At 44.2% G+C, this 11,836-nt stretch overlaps 1 non-coding gene across 1 annotated transcript; it reads right to left on the minus strand.

Moving 5' to 3' along the window:
• Positions 1 to 11,110: 11,110 nt before the first annotated feature.
• On the minus strand, positions 11,111 to 11,192 carry Trnal-aag (transfer RNA leucine (anticodon AAG)). The gene has a single exon. It is a non-coding gene; the product is annotated as a tRNA-Leu (tRNA).
• Between the last annotated feature and the right edge of the window lie 644 nt (positions 11,193 to 11,836).

The following is an 11,836-nucleotide window of genomic DNA, read 5'->3' on the forward strand; positions in this document are numbered from 1 at the left end:
GTGTATTCGTATTCAACAGAAAACCAACTTGAATCGGATTAAATCTCTTCTCGTTACTGTCAGGAACGAACTTTTGAAAAAGACGTGGGCCATCTTAGTGTGGCTGGTTCTAATGACTTCAACCCAAAACCTTGAATCGTGAGCCGCCTGTGAAAACAAATAATTGCCAGTAGTCACAGAAAGTAATCAAAGAGAATCTGAAGAATCTCACACGATCTCTTCATTCCTGCTGGATTAGCGATTCACATGGGGTGAAACTAGCATACAGACCATTCTCCAGAAGATGTATGGTACTTCGAATGTTCGTAAGGAGGAAGCTGACACTTAATATTATGTGATGATGGAAATAGATTTGGTCCTGTTTAATATTTGGGTCTAATGTAAGCAAAGGAATGATTAGAGTGAAGAAAATGTGTGCAGCACAAATGGAGGGACCCCAAAAGCATTGTATGCACTAAACAAGTATATGTTAAGGAAGGTTGTGAGAGATGGACGTGACCATCGTACAGACTCGGGCGATTATACCACTATTTCGATAGCGGCGATCTTTTGTGGAATTATGGAACATGACTTTTGCTCACGCCTTCGACGTACTTGGAGGTCTAAAATTTCCTCTATAAAAAGCAATATCGACTCCACAAGCGAGCTTGTTAAACTCAACTTCCAATATTCGTTTGTGAGATTCATGGTTGCACAGACAACTGTGCTAAAGTTCATGTTGTGTTCCTCGAGTTCCGGAAGGCATTCAATACAGTTCAACACTGTCGTTCAATGAACAAAATATGAACTAACCGGGTATCGAAACGGATCTGTGACTGGATATAGGAATTCTTGCAAATAGAACTCAACACATTGTTATTAACCATACAAAATCGACAATGTCATTGTAATTTCAGGAGTCACCATCGCTTTCCATCTCCAGTTTCCCGGATGTGGTTCGCAAACGCTCGTCATCTTGTTGTGTCTGCATAAATCTTCTTTTCCAGGACAGCTTCCCATTAGTGTCCTTTCTGCTCCACATCTGATCTTACAGTTTGTATCCAGCAGGTTGAAATACCTTTTGGCAGGTCCTTGGCTATTGATTCTCATTATGTGCCTATGCCACTGAACCCAGTGTTTCTTTATGACACTCTTAACAGGAACCTAAATACCAGCTACCTTTTTGTTCACCTCGTTCCTGATTTTGCCCTTTCTATTTGTCTGATTCATAATTCTAATAAAACCCATTTCTGTTGCCTTAATTCTGCTAAGGTCTTTGTTTAGTATGGCACATGTTTCTAAACCATAGGATTGGTGTAAAATAGGTGTGGTACAAGGTCGCTTTTGCTTTTCGTGGTATTTTATCATCCCATACAAGATTTCTGATTTGACTGCAAAAAACTGGATGTTTTCTGTGTCCTGCTAAAAATTTCCTCTTAATTACACTCCTGGAAATGGAAAAAAGAACACATTGACACCGGTGTGTCAGACCCACCATACTTGCTCCGGACACTGCGAGAGGGCTGTACAAGCAATGATCACACGCACGGGACAGCGGACACACCAGGAACCGCGGTGTTGGCCGTCGAATGGCGCTAGCTGCGCAGCATTTGTGCACCGCCGCCGTCAGTGTCAGCCAGTTTGCCATGGCATACGGAGCTCCATCGCAGTCTTTATCACTGGTAGCATGCCGCGACAGCGTGGACGTGAACCGTATGTGCAGTTGACGGACTTTGAGCGAGGGCGTATAGTGGGCATGCGGGAGGCCGGGTGGACGTACCGCCAAATTGCTCAACACGTGGGGCGTGAGGTCTCCACAGTACATCGATGTTGTCGCCAGTGGTCGGCGGAAGGTGCACGTGCCCGTCGACCTGGGACCGGACCGCAGCGACGCACGGATGCACGCCAAGACCGTGGGATCCTACGCAGTGCCGTAGGGGACCGCACCGCCACTTCCCAGCAAATTAGGGACACTGTTGATCCTGGGGTACCGGCGAGGACCATTCGCAACCGTCTCCATGAAGCTGGGCTACGGTCCCGCACACCGTTAGGCCGTCTTCGGCTCACGCCCCAACATCGTGCAGCCCGCTTCCAGTGGTGTCACGACTGGCGTGAATGGAGGGACGAATGGAGACGTGTCGTCTTCAGCGATGAGAGTCGCTTCTGCCTTGGTGCCAATGATGGTCGTATGCGTGTTTGGCGCCGTGCAGGTGAGCGCCACAATCAGGACTGCATACGACCGAGGCACACAGGACCAAAACCCGGCATCATGGTGTGGGGAGCGATCTTCTACACTGGCCGTACACCTCTGGTGATCGTCGAGGCGACACTGAATAGTGCACGGTACATCCAAACCGTCATCGAACCCATCGTTCTACCATTCCTAGACCGGCAAGGGAACTTGCTGTTACAACAGGACAATGCACTTCCGCATGTATCCCGTGCCACCCAACGTGCTCTAGAAGGTGTAAGTCAACTACCCTGGCCAGCAAGATCTCCGGATCTGTCCCCCATTGAGCATGTTTGGGACTGGATGAAGCGTCGTCTCACGCGGTCTGCACGTGCAGCACGAACGCTGGTCCAACTGAGGCGCCAGGTGGAAATGGCATGGCAAGCCGTTCCACAGGACTACATCCAGCATCTCTACGATCGTCTCCATGGGAGAATAGCAGCCTGCATTGCTGCGAAAGGTGGATATACACTGTACTAGTGCCGACATTGTGCATGCTCTGTTGCCTGTGTCTATGTGCCTGTGGTTCTGTCACTGTGATCATGTGATGTATGTGACCCCAGGAATGTGTCAATAAAGTTTCCCCTTCCTGGGACAATGAATTCACGGTGTTCTTATTTCAATTTCCAGGAGTGTATATTGTCTTCCGAGATTATGCTTCCTAGGTACCTGAAATGTGGCGGAGGGTACCCTGAGTACCTCTATCGGTTCTCCCTTCTGTTCCAGTCTCGTATTGTTCGTGGAAAGAAGGATTGTCGGTATGCATCTGTGTGGGCTCCAATCTCTTTGATTTTACCCTCATGGTCTCTTCGCTAGATATACGTAGGAGGGAGCAATATACTGCTTGACTATTCGGTGAAGGTATGTTCTCGAAACTTTAACAAAAGCCCCTACCGAACTACTGAGCGTCTCTCTTGCAGAGTCTTCCACTGGAGTTTATCTATCATCTCCGTAACGTTTTCGCGATTACTAAATGATCCTGTAATGCAGCGCGCTGCTCTCCGTTGGATCTTCTGTATCTCTTCTATCAACCCTATCTGGTACGGATCCCACACGGCTGAGCAGTATTCAAGCAGTGGGTGAACAAGCGTACTGTAATCCATTTCCTTAGTTTTCGGATTGCATTTCCTTAGGATTCTTCCAATGAATCTCAGTCTGGCATCTGCTTTACCGACGATCAACTTTATATGATCATTCCATTTTAAATCACTCCTAATGCGTACTCCCAGATAATTTATGGAATTAACTGCTTCCAGTTGCTGACCTGCTATTTTGTAGCTAAATGATAAGGGATCTATCTTTCTATGTATTCGCAGCACATTACACTTGTCCACATTGAGATTCAATTGCCATTCCCTGCACCATGCGTCAATTCGCTGCAGATCCTCCTGCATTTCAGTACAATTTTCCATTGTTACAACCTCTCGATACACCACAGCATCATCCGCAAAAAGCCTCAGTGAACTTCCGATGTCATCCACCAGGTCATTTGTGTATATTGTGAATAGCAACGGTCCTATGACACTCCCCTGCGGCACACCTGAAATCTCTTTTACTTCGGAAGACTTCTGTCCATTGAAAATGACATGCTGCGTTCTGTTATCTAGAAACTCTTCAATCCAATCACACAATTGGTCTGATAGTCCATATGCTCTTACTTTGTTCATTAAACTACTGTGGGGAACTGTATCGAACGCCTTGCGGAAGTCAAGAAACACGGCATCTATCTGTGAACCCGTGTCTATGGCCCTCTGAGTCTCGTAGACGAATAGCGCGAGCTGGGTTTCACACCACCGTCTTTTTCGAAACCCATGCTGATTCCTACGGAGTAGATTTCTAGTCTCCAGAAAAGTCATTATACTCGAACATAATACGTGTTCGAAAATTCTACAAGTGATCGACACTAGAGATATAGGTCTATAGTTCTGCACATCTGTTCGACATCCCTTCTTGAAAACGGGGATGACCTGTGCCCTTTTCCAATCCTTTGGAACGCTACGCTCTTCTAGAGACCTACGGTACACCGCTGCAAGAAGGGGGGCAAGTTCCTCGGCGTACTCTGTGTAAAATCGATCTGGTATCCCATCAGGTCCAGCAACCTTTCCTCTTTTGAGCGATTTTAATTGTTTCTCTATCCCTCTGTCGTCTATTTCGATATCTACCATTTTGTCATCTGTGCGACAATCTAGAGAAGGAACTACAGTGCACTCTTCCCCACTCTGTTGGCTACAAAACCCTATTTTTCAACATAACTGCCGTTCAATGCGACTGGGAGATTCCATATGGCCCCGTGGTATCACTCTAACGGTCGACGCCTGAGCCGAGGTGTTGCTTCATCATAGCATCTCCATCATCCACGTACTCCTTATCGCAGGGTGCGCTGTTCACTGGGCCACGCAGATGGAAGTCGGAAAGTGTGAGATCTGGGCTGTATGATGTGTGAAGAAACGGTCCAGTGAAGTTTAGAGAGCTTCTCTTGAGTGCGTAGACTTGTGTGAGGCCTTTGGGGACGTTCGTTTGCCTTTTTGTGGCGACAAACGCGCTGAAATCGTTTTTTTCAGTTTTGTGACGGCAGAATAATACACTCCGAAACTGATCGTTGCGCCATGAGAGGGGATATCAAATGGAATAGCTCCTTCAGACTCCCAGACGACTGTCGCCATGACATCACCGACTGAGTGTTAGGCTTTGAACTTCTTATTTATAGGAGAGATGGTGTGGCGTCATTCCATGGATTTCCACTTTTTTGGCGGTTCTAAGTGATGAACACCAGTTGCGTCCCCTGTGGCGATCTTTGGCAAAATGTATGACGATCAGCTTTGTAACGCCCAAGAATTTCCGCACAATTGACCCATCGTTCCTCTTCATGGTCTTCTGTTAGGAGGCGAGGAATCCAGCGGGCACATGCTTCTGAGTACTCCAACTGGTGCACGAGTCTCTCAACACTACCAGCAGAGACGTCCAGCTGTGCAGCGAGGTGTTTCACTGTAACTCGTCAACCATCTCGAATTAAAGTGTCCCCATGTTTCAACTTTTCAGGAATCACAGATGGTGCGGTTTCGCCCAACGACTCCCCATGCTTTTGTTCACTGCCAGCTCTCCATAGACAATCCACAAGAGCCTACGAATAAATGGGATGCTTTGGTTTCTCTTGAAAAGAAACTCAATGGCAGCTTTCTGCTTTGAACCCATCTCCGTTACAGACGCCGTTATGAACGCTGCGTATAGCTATCAGAAGTTTATGAAATTGTGGAAGGCCTCACACAAGTCTACGCACTCAAGAGAAGCTCACTGATCTTCACTGGACCGTTTCGTCACCCACCATACAGCCTGGATCTCGCACTTTCCGACTTCCATCTGCGTGGGCCAGTGAACAAATTCCGCATCTTTTTCAGCCGAAATTGGGCGAGAAAGGAAAATGTGTTGCATTACATACTGAACTCCCTCGTAATGTTGATCATCTAGTGTATAACACTGGTGGCTCCGTGAGGATGTTCACGGATAACGCTGTTAGAAAGGCTGTAACTGAACGTAAATAAGTTTAAAGTGTTGAGCATAAGCTGGCAAAGAGGTCAACTACTATTCGATTACACATTAGACCATAGATTACTGGAACAATAGCTGTTGTAAGATACCTAGAAGGAACCATCCTAAATTGGCATGGCTACATAAAAGAAATAGTAGGAAAAGTAGAGACTAGGTTGATTTTTCAGTGGGAGAGTCTTAAGGAAATGTGATTCATCCACGAAAGAAGTGGCTTGCAAATCACTAGTTCGACTGATTATTGAGCGTTGCGAATCACTCTCGTTCCCTTACCATGTTGGATAAATAATCGAGATACACAAGAGCCAGCGGCACATTTCGTCATGGGATGGTTTAGTCGGCGTGCAGGTGCTACATAGATGGCCCAGTGGCAGACGCAACGAAAGAGGTGTTGTGCGTCACGGATTTATTGAAATTGTGAGTGAATAGCTTCCGTGAAGAGCCGGGCAACACAGTGATTCCTCACATAGAAGCCTCGCGAAATGACACCATCGAGAAGGCTCGTGATATTAAAGCTGATGCTAAGATTTACAGATAGGCCCACTCGCCACGCGCCATTCTCAAGTGGAACTGGTGACATGGGAAGATCAGTTTATAGTATCAGAAGCACCCTTCAACACATAGGTGTTTTGCGTAGATTTGGATATAGATGCAAAGGTTTACACAGAAAAACTGGAACTTTTCAATGGTTAATGGCAGCAATATGCAGTTGGCGACAGTGCGGGCCGGCAGGAGTGGCCAAATGGTTCTATGCACTACAGTCTGGAACCGCGCGACCGCTACGGTCGCAGGTTAGAATCCTGCCTCGGTCATGGATGTGTGTGATGTCCTTAGGTTAGTTAGGTTTAAGTAGTTCTAAGTTCTAGGGGACTGATGACCACAGCAGTTAAGTCCCATAGTGCTCAGAGCCATTTGAACCATTTGACAGTGTGGAACAAAGACCTTTAGCTGTAAACTATTTGTCTATTTAGTAATCATGGATCAGTGGAACGCTCAATAGTGTGCTTTTGCGATAAAAATGTTTTAAAAACACAATGATGGTTTGGAAAGTGCGCAGAGGGAGTTCCAAAGTTTTTCAACTTGGGCGTCGTGACTGGGTTCACCAGGAACGCGCAATAAAACTTTTGAAGTGACTGGACCTGCTCTGAAAAAGAAACCGACTGGACGACTCGTACTCTGCTCGTTTTTCAATAGTACGGAGCTCACGGAGATCCGTCCGTAAGCAAGCAGCTGCGGGCAGAATGTTGGCCGAATTCTCGATTTTGATTTACAAATTCATCTCTACGGGCTGCATATCGTGCAGTAACGGAAGTAGAAAATTACCAGCTATGCTTAGAATTCCGCCAGCAAATTATGACAAACATAAACAAGGGCAATCGAATGTGAACAAGCTATGGATATCAGGCAAGCACAGTTTCATATCATTCGTTACGTGGATAAGCAGAACTACAGGTACAGGGCATACGTCTTCAAAAATGGTGATAAACGCATTCTCTGACAATTATTTCTAGTAATAAGTTCATGAGCCCAGTCGACTTGTAAACAGTTGTGAAAACACACTTAACCTCTTAGCAACAAATAACCCCGAGCTAATAACGAGCATCAAAACTGATTTAGGGATTAGTAAGCACAGGTTTGTGGTGGCGACACTGAATATCGTAACTCCAACAATAATCGAAAATTATACCTATTCAAAAGACCATATAAAAGTTCGGTTGGCGCCATCCTCACAGACAGTCTTCACTCCTTCCAGATTAACAATGAACGTGTAGATCATATGTGGGTTGAATTCAAAGAATCAGTATCGACAGCAATATAGAGATTTATACCAAATAAATTAACAAACGACCAAGCTGATCAGCCATCATACACAAAACAAGTGGGAACACAGTTATAGAAACAACGAAAAAACATGCCAAAGTTAAACGAAAGCAAAACCCCCAAGATTGGCGCTCATTTAGAGAAGCTCGAAATTTATTGCGGCTTCCAATGTAAGATGCTTATGATATTTTCCACAACGAAACTTTGGCTTGGAACCTGGCAGAAATTCTCTGCTAGAGACAAGGCACAATCAATGTCTTCTCTGCACGATAACAATGCAAATACTATCCATGATAGTGCTGCTATAGCAGAGTTACTAATCACTGCTTTCCGAAACTCCTTCACCGAAGAAGACAAAGTAAATATTCCATAATTCGAATCAAAAACAGTTGCTAACATGAGTAACTTAGAAGTAGATATTCTCGGAGTAGCGAATCAACTTCACTACAGCTTTATGAATCACTTCATAAAGGCAAGTCTTCCGGTCCAGACTGTGTATAAATTAGGGTCCTTCAGAGTATGCTTAAGCAATACCTCCATATTTAACAATCATAAACAACCATTCGCTCGACGAAAGATCCGTATCGAAAGACTGGAAAGTTGCACAGGTCACAGCAATGTTCAAGAAAGGCAGTAGAAGTAATCCACTAAATTACAGTTCCGTATCATTAACGTCGATATGCAGCAGAATTTTGGTACATACACCGTGTTCGAACATTATGAATCATCTCGAAAAGAACGGTCAATTGACAAATAGTCAACACTTATTTAGAGAACATCATTCTCGTGAAACACAACTAGCTCTTTATTCACATGAGGTGCTGAGTGCTATCGATAAAGCATTTCAAATTGATTCCGTATTTCTAGATTTCTAGAGGGCTTTGGACACTGTACCACACAAGCAACATGTAATCGAATTGCGTGCTTATGGAATATCGTATCATTTGTTTGACTGGATTCTTGATTCCTTGTCAGAGAGGTCAGTAATTAACGGAGAGTCATCCAGTACAACGGAAGTGATTTCCGGTGATCCCCAAAGTAGTGTTATAGGCCCTCTGTTTGTCCTTATCTATGTAAACGATTCAGGTAACAGTCTGAGTCGCTGTCGTAGGTTGTCTACAGATAATGCTGTCGTTTATCGTCTAGTAAAATCATCAGAAGATGGAAGCAAATTCCAAAACGATATCGAGAAGATATCTGTGTGGTGCGAAAAATAGCAATTGACCTTAAATAATGAAAAGTGTGAGGTCATCCACATGAGTCCTATAAGGAATCCGCTTAACTTCGATTACACGATAAATCAGTCAAATCTAAAGGGCGTAAATTCCACAAACTTCCCAATAATTACGATTATGAACAACTTATTGGAAAGAACACATACATAGGAACTGTTGTGGGGAACCAAAGACTGCTTTTAATTGGCAGAACAGTTAGAAGATGCAACAGACCTACTAAAGAGACAGCCTACACTATGCTTATCCATTCTCTTTTGGAGTACTGCTGCGTGGTGTGGGATCTTTACCAGATAGGATTAACGACGTAATCGATATGGTTCAAAGAAGGGCAGCACGTTTTGTACTATCGACAAATAGGGGAATGATTATCACGGACATGGTGGTGGTAAGTTCCTATGGCACCAAACTACTGGGGTCATTGCTCCCTAGGCTTACACACTACTTAATGTAACTTAAAGTAACTTACGCTAAAGACAACATACTCACCCATGCCCGAGAGAGGACTCAAATGTCCGACGAGGGGGAGCCGCGCGAACAGTGACAAGGCGCCTACGACCACGCGGCTACCCCGCGCCGCCGAGATTAGGAAAATGGATTGTGACAATATTAGAACTCGTGTAACACACTTCAGAATTTAAAGTATTAGGTAGATCCAACAAAATGGAAGATGGACGTTATTCACTTGGAACTTGAATTAATTTCTTTTGCTTTACATCGTTTGTATCTGACTTTATTTTTAATATTCTGTTTTGTTTCTACATTAGTATTTGCAATGATTCCTGTTATTTCCATACATACATATATTATATAAAACGTTGTTATCACTATGAATATTGAACCTCCGACGGGGGGAGCCGCGCAAACCGTGGTAAGGCGCGGTGCTACCCCGTGCGGCTCATGGACATGATACAGATCTATGATGGACATCATAAAAAAGGCGTTTTTCGTTGACGAAATTTCAATCACCAGCTTTTTCCTCCGAATGTTACATAGGAAGATACGATTACCATAATTAAATAAAGGAAATTAGAACACTCAAGGATAGACTTAGTAGTTAGTTCTCTCCGCGCGTTGTTAGAGAATTTAATAACAGAGAATAATTGTGAAATTGGTTCTATGAACCCCTGACAGGCACTTAAGAGTGATTTATAGAGTGTCCATACAGACGGTTGTGATGTTGCAACGTTTTGTTGCACCTACATTGAATAATACTCAACAACTCCAAGAAACCTGATTTCAACAGGACGTTACCATATCTCATACACACAACAATTAATGGCAGCTGTGTCAGATTTGTTCCGTAACCATGTCACCTCAAGGTTCAATGACATTCCTTGTCCCCAATATCGCCAGATGTTCCTTGACTTTTCTTTGTGGCTATATTAGGAGTCAGATCTACACTACTCAGCCAAGAACAATGGATGAACTGAAGTATAAATAACTCAAGACGAAATTCATGGTATTCCAGCTGAGACGCTGCAGCACTCATTGAGCAACAATAAGAGTAAATTGGAAGAATACGTACGTATACGAGGACGCCAGCTAGAGGATATAACTTTCAAACGTTGATAATTTGGATTTATATCTCTTAAAATGCAAGTTGTATTGTTTCAGTTGCTGTCAATAATATTTTTGCTGGTTTTTTCTATTCTTATTGGGTTTTTCAAAAGTTCTCGTCTCACTATGTCACGCTGCACCAACGGGACACAGCAGTGATGTAGGAAAACCCACAACATCCTCCGAACGACCGACTCCGTCCAAAGCAAGAACACAACTACAAAGAGCCCAAGCTGCGAATGGTCCACGCTGGCTTCCACCTTCTAAAAATCTCCTTCCTGACCAAAAAGAGAAGTCTATTACATGGCTTTCTCTCAAACTTCTTCATTCTGGAATCGAAAGATCCAGATGTAATTTCCAAAAAGGAAGTTATTCAGTCGTCGCCATGCACTAAGAAAGCGAAGAACTGCAAACGATAGATTGTTTGCCGTGTATCCTACACCGAGGAAGGTCAACTTCAGATAGCTCCAAGTCATCTTGAGGTTGCCCGCTTTTGGTCATCCATGGAGTAATCTTCCATGCACCTGGTATGTTTACTTGTGTTATACGTTCTGTAATGTCCGTTTGTTTTTCTTTGTTTTGACGCATCGAAGAAGTGAAAAATGGATCTACCTAACTGCCTTACATGTGCCACGCTATGACGATTCTTTGTGTGTCTCCTTGTTGCTGCGCAATTTACTTCGGGATACTTGTCAAAGTTGCTTCGTTTTCCTCTTTTCTGACGTTCTATGGAAAGAAAAACACATGGCAGCGGTGGGATTCGAACCCACGCCTCCGAAGAGACTGGTGCCTTAAACCAGCGCCTTAGACCGCTCGGCCACGCTACCGACGTGTGAGAACGTTACACTGTTACAAATAGAGGGAGACACACACACACACACACACACACACACACACACACACACACACACACACACAGAGAGAGAGAGAGAGAGAGAGAGAGAGAGAGAGAGACAGAGAGAGAGAGAGAGAGAGAGAGAGAAACCGGAGCGTATGGAAGCGTGCGAAGACATGTCAGCTCCCACAAGAGATAACGCACGTGCTACCAGGAACGTCCACACTCGCTATGTTGTGTCATTACCACTGATGTAATCTCACGGACCGTCACTCGGGTGAAGCAATCAGCTCTTAAGGCAACTATATGAGGAATTACCTACTAACAATGTCTGCCTGAAGAAATAAGTGTACATTATCTGGGAACTTCCCTGTAGCTGAGGGCCTCCGATGACAGTAGCGTTACCTGATTTTCAGAAATAAATAAAAATGTTGTTCCCTCTGCTTTTTTAAGGACCGTTCTACCCAGCTCCAGTTGGTACACTGCAGTTACACATAAACTAGAACAGCGATATATGACATCAGTACTTGTTCTTTGAAGGTCACATCAGCACCAGACACATTTTTCAGTAAATAACTAAATGTAAAGCAAAACAGTACATAAATATTTAACACATAATTACTACGATGTCATAAG

This window comes from Schistocerca gregaria, chromosome 1 (assembly GCF_023897955.1).
Source record: "Schistocerca gregaria isolate iqSchGreg1 chromosome 1, iqSchGreg1.2, whole genome shotgun sequence".
Taxonomy (NCBI): Eukaryota; Metazoa; Arthropoda; class Insecta; order Orthoptera; family Acrididae; genus Schistocerca; species Schistocerca gregaria.